This window comes from Paramormyrops kingsleyae, chromosome 8 (assembly GCF_048594095.1).
Source record: "Paramormyrops kingsleyae isolate MSU_618 chromosome 8, PKINGS_0.4, whole genome shotgun sequence".
NCBI lineage: Eukaryota > Metazoa > Chordata > Actinopteri > Osteoglossiformes > Mormyridae > Paramormyrops > Paramormyrops kingsleyae.
In genome coordinates, this window is record NC_132804.1 from 11,190,349 (window position 1) to 11,199,925 (window position 9,577).

The following is a 9,577-nucleotide window of genomic DNA, read 5'->3' on the forward strand; positions in this document are numbered from 1 at the left end:
TTTCCGTAGGATCATGTCCAGACATTTCCTGGAGTTGCCCTTTCACACGTGTGCTGCGTGGGGGTGGCATACAGGAGGGGGAACGTGACTGTAAGGTATGCTGCAGAAATCGCAGTGTTTTGTTTACAGCGCATCAAAGGTGTTTGCTGTTCTGTGCTTTTGTATGGAAAACACCACGGTCATGTAGTGAGTTTGCAATCTAATTATACACAACTGAGTCTCTTGTCGTCCCTTGGATCTGTCAGACGATTTTGGCATCGGCCCTTACTGACAGAATTTTCTGACTGCTTGTATTTTTATATTTTTGCGGCAGTCACATTATAAAAATGTCAACTAGCTCAAGGTGAATTCTCTGGAAAGTTCCCTGCTCCATTTAAACAAGGGCATTAATCAGAAATGATCTGGGATTTGTTCTAGGGAGCTAGGAGTGTAAAGTCCATTAAATATCCAGTACGATTGTTTCGGACATTTGCATTCACACATACAGCCCCTCTGAGTGACGTCTGGAAAAGTTCCGGATGCCAGTCTATGTCTGAAAGGGGCTCTGATTTGTACCTCCATTTCAAATTACAGTTGCTTTTAAAAGTATTTAATTGGCATTTATCTGAATTGACCATTGACATTTATCTAAATGTGTAAATGGGTGCAGTCCTAAGTGTGTAAAATGTCAGACATAGATCTGAGCAGAATGTCAGAAGGTACAGCACCATTTCATGCAGCCCTGAAGTAGGGTGACCCGATAATGATGTCATGGAGGACACTTTAAGCTACTTCAGGTTTTACAAACTACTTTCAAATTGAAAGGCTCCTCTGCTTGGCTAATTAGTTCAGTTCTTCTTGTGCTTTAACTGATTTGTTTTCCTTGACTGAAAGACTCATCCAGCTGTTTCACATTAGCATTAGTGACACATGCATGGTTATAGGAGACTGACCAATCAGTACACAGCAAAAAAAAAGTGCTTAAGTGAAATCCAGGTCCTTTTAATTGAAATGGTAGTTTACAAATCCTGCCCTAACTCAAAGTGTCTTCCCTGACATATTATCTGGTCACCCTACCTGAAAATCAAATCATACTTATCTTTTCTGCACCGTGTTATAGTCTATGCATAGGGTGAGTGACATAAATTTTGTCATCATGCGCAGACCAGATTTTGGGTCTAGCACAATGTTTCCCAACCAAGTCCTTAGGGATCCATGTTTTTGCTCCATCCCAGCTCCCTGCGAGACAGTCCAAATTTTTTCTATATGCATATGCCAACTGCAACCGTGTGCATCCATGTATAAATGTAGTTTGTAAACGAGAGTCTGCATGCACACCCATGCACGGACTGTAACGGGAGGCAGAAGAGTTTAGCACAAACCTATCTTAAGACGAACTTTCCAGTACACCTCAAACAATGAGGCTCCTAACCTAAGGTTGTCGCATCCTGAACAGTGTCACCTGTAGCTAATTCTCCAGCTGGAAGTGATGCAAACCTGAGCCACATGAGAGAGGTGAAAAGAAACCAGTGAAGATATGGAAGTCCTGGGGGGTGTTCCCCATACGTCGCTTAACACATCTAAGACCAGAGGACTCATCCCGGATCGTCTAATTGCAGATACGCAAATCCAGCTATTTTGGTTCTTCAAAGCCAGGAGAGAATCAGATTAGAAAAGCTGGATTCAATCATCCGAGATAACTGCACGCTCCAGTGGAAGCTGACTAGGCTACATATATCGACATTCCCAACCATGATCGGCAAGTCAATGACTGGCTGTCGAAAATGGCAAAAGCAAGGGCGCAATTCTTCAGAAGAGCAACAGCTTCTGCTGGAGGGATATGAGGAATTTAAGGAAATTATACGCACCAAAGGCAACACAGCAGAAGCAGCTGAAACAAGAGAGGAGGGCTGGCAGAAAGGGGCTGACAAATTAAACATGTAAGTGTCCTTTGAAACTGTATACTATCGCAACCTTTGCATTTCCACTGCCGATATCAATTATATCGTCCTTCATATTCAGAGCAAGTACCAGCACACTAAGGACCTGGGGATAGGTTAGAGTCAAATACAAAAATATCCTTCAATCTGGTATGTATTACTTCCTTAACCTAAATATGAATAGAATTAGCAACATGTCAATTAATTTTCTTTCCTTTTAAAGCAAATCGACAGACTTCACCTCAGCTGAGGAAGTGGCTTCTATACCATGGAACCTGCTCCCGGCCCCGATTTAAAGGGTGGATCGTCCTCCTCACCCTCAGAGACGCTGGCAGGATGCCACAGTGGTCAGTTCATTTCAGGTAAAGAAAGTTCATCGCACACATTTATGCTGTAAGTGTGTAACAACGCATTATGTAATAACTTGACAAAATGTACCATTTTCACTATGTAATAGCACCTGCACTTTGTAATAATCTGTCACATTTTGTAATAGACAGCTTGAATGCAATGTGGAATAAATTTCCCTGCATTTTGTAATAAATTATTATATATTGCGGTGGTTATCACAAAATGCGGGAGTTGTACTTTTCAATGATGAAAATGTAATACTGTGCATTATGTAATACACAACCAAAATGGATGTCACTTTGTCAAGCTATTACATAATGCGGTGTTGTTACACAATGTATTGTTACAAATGCGCCATAAGGGTGTTATCAAGGGCATTTTTTGTGGTGGAGGCAGTTGCAAGGAATGTCCTCCCACTACCAGGGCCTGAGCAATGGGATGGGGGCCCATGTGACATGGTGAATGAGGACACAGTATCTGACCACTCTTATGGAGAAGAGGTATGTTTATTTTTTTTCTTTTCCCCAAAACCACCTAGAACCTCACTCCAAGCACTCCTGTGCAGACAGGAGCTATAACTCCTGCACGTCCAGACCTGGGTCACAGTCTGCAGAATCAACATCTTGCATGAAGGGGAAGCAGGGAGGTGAGTAAGTATCATTGCAAAGGCTTAGTGGTACAAAAATGCTAAGACGCAAGTGCTAAGTCATGAGTATTTTGCTTTTATTCACAGGAACATGGGTTATTGTGTGCAAAAGGTATCTTCTTCAGAAATTCAAGTATAGAAAACTAAAAATGGAAAAAAATAAGCAGGATATGGAAGTGGAAGAACTAAAGAAAACAAAACTGCAGTTGCAGATACAACTACTTCAGAAACAACTGGTATACATTCATGCATATATTGTTTGACAAGTGTAGTATGGGCAAAATATGTATATGTATAATTGCGCATACAATACACATGTTACTAAGCAATATGTTATTTACATTACAGGATGAAAAGCAGTGAGTGTCCATATTCATCATTAAAAAGAAATATTCAAATGATCATGCGCTGTCATCATTGGAAAAACTGGCCCACAATTCAGTCTCTGGCAGCTCTGCTGAATGATGAAATGGAGCATTATCCAAAAATCATCTCACGACCGAGTTAGAAATCGGTCAGTTGGGCATCTGGTTTAGAGAATTAAATGCTTCAAATTTCATTTCTATTTTTTTGGGGAGAGCTGGCAACTGTGGTGTCCACATATTTACGGGGGGGGGGGGGGGGGGGGGCAGTTCCTGTTGTGTGCAACACACGAAAGTGGCCAAGAGCTACAAAAGTTCCAAGCTGAGACAGCCCAGAGACTCGTAAACCGGGACCAGGTTCCAGAACTTTGATGTGAAAACATCTGAAGTCCTCTTCATTTGGATCTGATGGGGCCTTGATTTGGACCTGGGTACAGTCCAATGCCCCTATCACATTAGGAAATCATTTTGGGACAATGAAATAAACATTCCTTCATATACATATGCTTACTGTGTTATAACTATGGAAGCCTGTTTCCATGGAAGCCATTCAAACGGGCTTCCATGGCTGTAACACAGCAATTATGTGTGTATGAAGGAATGTGATTGGTCCAGGTTATCTCATAATTTCGATTTAGAATCTTGTAGTTTGACTTACTATGTTGAAATTATGAGATACTATCTTATAATTTTGGGTATCTTTGTTTTTTATTTTATCCTCCTGAGACCCAAGGGGAAAAGTGTCCTTCAATTTCAGGTTTTTTGTCTTTGGAGGAAATAAGACATCTTACAATTTAGATTTTTTCAAATTTATTTTTATTTCTAATTTCACAGCATGTTCTCTTTAGTGTACAACAGGAATAAATATGTTTCCTTACATCAGTGAAAAGATAGATGCAATAACAAAATGTCCACTACAATGGACATAAATGAATACTGTATGTTGAATAAACCTGCTCCCAAGCAAGTTTGAGCTTACAGAAATATTGCAATGGCAACAGACCCAAGAACATTTTTGAAGAACGAGAAATCCAGGATCCTCTCAAATCATCAACGGTTAAATTTGGATCACTCGTTAATCCACGTACTAAAAACACCACTACTTTACTTTTTTTTTTAAATTTAGCAGATGCTCTTGTTCAAAGTGATGTACAAGTGACAAAAACTTGGGGTGTTTGGGGTTAGACAGCAGGGTCAACCAACATCCAGCACCCCTTAATAGTCAGGGTTAAGGATCCAAAGGTAATATGATTGGGATTCAAACCCACAACCTTCTGGCCATGATCTATATCCCACTGTACTACATTCTGCTTTGTTTAAGCATTGTTACCGCTGCTAGTTTGTACTCTTCAGAAACACAACTGTTTACAAAGTTCAAAAAGAGTGTTTCATTGAAATTTTGGGCTAAGCCTGTGTGCCTGTGATCAGAAGGTCGCCAGTTCAAACCCAGCCTCGGTACATCTGCTGGTCCTTGAGCAAGGCCCTTAAATCCCAGCTGCATGGGCGCCGCAACAGGTGAAGAAATCAATTATTATATCAATTATTATACGGTTCTACCGGACAGGTGAAGAAAGCCACCCAAACTGAATCAGATGGAATCTGGGCTTGGAACATGAAAGCAAGGGAGGATAAAATCCTGAGTTCTAAAATTCTTTGAGGATTAGGATGGGGGTGGGTTAGGGGGTGGGTCAAGGGAGGCGGTTTTACCTGCTTGTATAAAACAAGGTGAAGGTGAAAAAGAGAGAAGACAGAGCTACACTCTGCTTGGGAAGTTTCATGAAAATTTGGATGACGAACAGGAAAAAACAGAAGAGTAATTATTCAGAGAGGCTCTTAATCACACTCAGAATTGGTGTTCCAAAGGCTGTCCTGCTCCGTCAGCTCTGCTCCGTCAGCTCTGCCAGCACACACTCCGCTCCATGCCTGGCCTCAATCATTATTCATTAGAAAGGTGCTCAGCAACACAGCTGCTAGTAGCCTGAGTAACATGTACAGGACAATTAGGACTAATTTTACTTCAGATAACTTTCACCATTGCTTGGGTTGGGGATCCCAGGATTAGAGGTTTTAATTCATAATATTTAACAAAATATGTATAGCATTGCTATCAGAATCACACAACATTGTCAGAACAGCTCTAAACTTCACTGCTTTATAAATATAAACAGTCCATGCAAACTGTCAGTTCCTTAAAAGCAGCCATTAATACAACAAGTAAACAGAATTTTGTGTAAAGTTACAATTTCTGACTGTAATGAATTTCATTATATCAACTGTCATGGCATATTGTAATAACTTTATTTTTCTATACATTAGCCATTGAATGCTGTGAATAGTACAAGGCCCGGTACCTTGCTCAGGGTACCTCAGTGGTGCCTTGCTGGTCAGGGATTCGAACCTGCAATTATTCAATTACAAGTGTGCTTCCCTAACCATCAAGCCACTACTGCCCACATGTTCTCTTGAAATCAGTTAAATGTATTATTCCTATATATGACACCCTGCTATTTCTTAACATTGCTTGAACAGGATCTGAAAATGTGTATTAAATAATAGGGTCTAAACATCTCTACTGCCATCCAGTGTGTGCCTGCAGTACTGCATGGGAGACGTGAGTATTTTAATACTGTATTCATTTACCTATTTATAATTCATACACAGTGTCTGCAGAGGGAAAAACAGGTGCTGGCACTCCCCTTGTTATTCAGTACCAGGTGCTGGTGCTTCCCTTGTTATTCAGTACCCGGTGCCAGTACTCCCCTTGTTATTTAGTACCAGGTGCAAGTGCTCCCCTTGTTATTCAGTACCAGGTGCTGGTGCTCCCCTTGTTATTCAATACTCGGTGCCAGTACGCCCCTTGTTATTCAGTACCATGTGCAAGTACTCCCCTTGTTATTCAGTACCAGGTACCGGTACTCCCCTTGTTATTCAGTACCAGGTACCGGTACTCCCCTTGTTATTCAGTACCATGTGCAAGTACTCCCCTTGTTATTCAGTACCAGGTACCGGTACTCCCCTTGTTATTCAGTACTCGGTGCCAGTACGCCCCTTGTTATTCAGTACTCGGTGCCAGTACGCCCCTTGTTATTCAGTACCATGTGCAAGTACTCCCCTTGTTATTCAGTACCAGGTACCGGTACTCCCCTTGTTATTCAGTACCAGGTACCGGTACTCCCCTTGTTATTCAGTACCATGTGCAAGTACTCCCCTTGTTATTCAGTACCAGGTACCGGTACTCCCCTTGTTATTCAGTGCCAGGGGCCGGTACTCCCCTTGTTTTTCAGTACCAGGTGCCGGTACTCCCTTTGTTATTCAATACCAGGTGCCAGTACTCCCCATGTTATTCAGTTCCAGCAGATACTGAAAGGTGGCAGTACTTTAAAGAGAAAAATGAAGAGGTGCTGGTACAGTGTACTAGCAAATATCGGCCCACTTCTAGCACCGACAACACATACTGTGTATATTATTTTACGTTTAATTCCAGAAGAAGCAAATGTCATTTAAAGGCTGGTTGACTGTGTCTACAGATAGACATTATGAGTAGCTCTAGGTCGATTCTTGAGTGATTACATCACCAGTGGGCCCTTGAGTATGGCATCTAACCCTGAAAACTACTTTGGGGTGCTGAAAAAAAAGATGATCCAGGGATCCGACTGCAACCCTCACTCTCGCCAGTAAACATATCTGTATGTTTCATAGGAGAGCAAGTTGGGACCACTCAAAGACTGAATTGTATTGTACTTGCTACCTTGTAAATGACAAAAAAAGGCATTCTGTTCTAGTCTATTCTAGATCCCGTCTCTATTATGAGTTTTGAGAAGTAAGCAAAGTTGACCGCTTATTTGCTGACAACTTAAGAACGCAAATCCCTCGTAAGCAAAAGGTTTATAGACATTTTGTCTAAAGGATATGTAACTGACCCATTTTTCTATTTTAAGCACCACTATAGTTACATGCACAGTACATTCATGCAGACCACCATAGGAAGTTTTAGCCTGTTATGCCACAATATGAAACTTCCTGTAAATAGCCAATGTCAAAAAGAGGTTTTAAACAAACATAATTTATTTAAAATTCATGTACAATAACAGAATAGCTTACAGCTAGGTAAAATGCATATTAAGAAAACGGTGGAATGGTGATTATGAAGTAAGCTCGTAAAGCAGTAGTTTTTTAAATGAAGAAATATAAAACGTATTATAAAACTGACTGGAAGAAAATATGCATTACTGGAAAATTCAATTCTGAAGAATCTTCCACAGCTTGTCAGATTGTCCGGCATCCTTTATCCACAAATGTTCCGCTGAACTGGCGTCTGGAGATTTCCTCAAAACAAATTTTACCATGGTCAGTAAAATTTACACGAAACCTACTACATTCCTTCCGCACTTTTTAGCTGTTCCGCTCATTTGCCCCCACATCTGCTGCAGTACATCAGAGCCATGACACTTTTACCGCGTAATGGCTTTGCGGAGGTGCCCCACAAACATGTCAACATACACTAGTAACGATCTTTTAAAATTTAAATAAAACAAAATCAACATCGACTAAGCAAGCCGTGCACAATTACAGCTAATACAATATCTCTATAAAAGTCGGATAATTACAGTATGTGAGTATGTGAGTCTGTGTGTGTGTATGTGTGTGTGTGGTTGTGTGGTATGGGGGCGGTGTCTCCCTAAATGTTTTATATGCAAAGTGCATCCACATCGCCATTTTCTGTTTTTTTTCCCCTTCTTCTTCTTCATAGGCATGGGAGGGGGCGCAGGGAGTGACAGACTCCAGCTATTTTCCATCACACCCCCACTTGCTCGCCACTGTATTAAATAGTTAAATATGTCTATTTAAAATGGACAAGTAAAATGACTAATACGTGCGCATCCAAGCATTTCCACTCGCAGGCATACCCTGTTAGGGTGGGTCACGTCCCGTCACGGACGTAACGAGTTAAAGAGCCCAAGCTTTTCCTCGGCGCCATATTTGTTGTGGGTTTTTCAGAGTTTTTTTTGGAGGGGGTGTCAAGAAGATGGCGGCTTCCAGAAAGGCATGAGAGGGGATACTTCTCAGTAAAACAAAAGCAATCGGGTTGCATTTTTGAAGGTCCGGCCCAAAATCGCCCTGCGGAAATACTGACGTGAAAGTAAGTGTTTTCCCTTACCGGCAAAATATAGTAATGATATTAATTCCGTTTTTGGTTGGGTAAAAGCGTCCGCCATTTTTCTTTAGGGATGTAGCAAAACGGGCTGTTTAGTCGACAAGATGGCTGCTTCCACCGGAGCAAAGTGAAAATGAAAGAAATTCATTTTGTGCAGTAATGCAGATGACCACTGTGTTCATTATACGGCTAACTGAGTCATTAATCGTCGGAAAGCATCTGTAATACGTAAAGTTTCAAGTTTTCAACACCAAACAGTTGCCATATTGTTATGGCGTGACGCATGCGTGTTGCAATGAATGTTCTGAAGGTTTTAAAATTATTTTATATTTTTGGTGAACTTGGAGAGGCGATGTGATACATTTTGTAGGGAGGAGTGTGATTGCTGGTCTGCACGCCCGGGTGAAATGGCGGCTCCCAGAGAGGCATGAAAACACCCCCCATGAACAAATGCTTACTTTACGAGCAGCAATGCGGTCCACATTTCTGTGTCCCCATTATAAAATCCACCTGCGATCGGTTTACATTTCGTATTTAATAGTATGCGAGACGTTTTCAGTTTAGCTTTATTCTTTCCGTTTTCTGTGATTGTTATTATTTTTAGTCCGCCATTTTTAGGCTGGGGGAGTCGGTTTGTTTGGTTACAAGATGGCGGCTCCCATGGAGTGGCACTGCTTCAGCTCCGGAGTCGAAATATTCAATTTCTTTATTTAGAATGCGGTTTTTGGAGAGTGTGTGCGCTATTATTCATGTGCACCTGGAAATTCAGGGACGCTGGATATTTTTTGGGTTTTTATGCTCCCTTCGCGGCCAAGGGCTTCACTCCTGGGCGAGCCGGCTCCTGTAAAGTGGCGCTAAAATGGCGGCTCCCGTGGGTTTCTTAGCCCCCGGCTCTGTTTAATTCGATTTAAACACCGAATTTAAACTGTAGTTTTGTTGGCTATCCAGAAACTACAGACCAGCGCTTCTGTGTGTTTTAAAATATATTATTGGAGGCATTTTCCCTCCTTGACGCTTATTTGTCGTATCGGCATTGTATTTTATTCATTCGGTGGGATTTTTATATCTTCTGACTTAAATTCAGCGTTTTGCTTTTTATTTATTTTTCAAAGCCCTTTTTATTTTTTATTTCCCCCAAGCGACT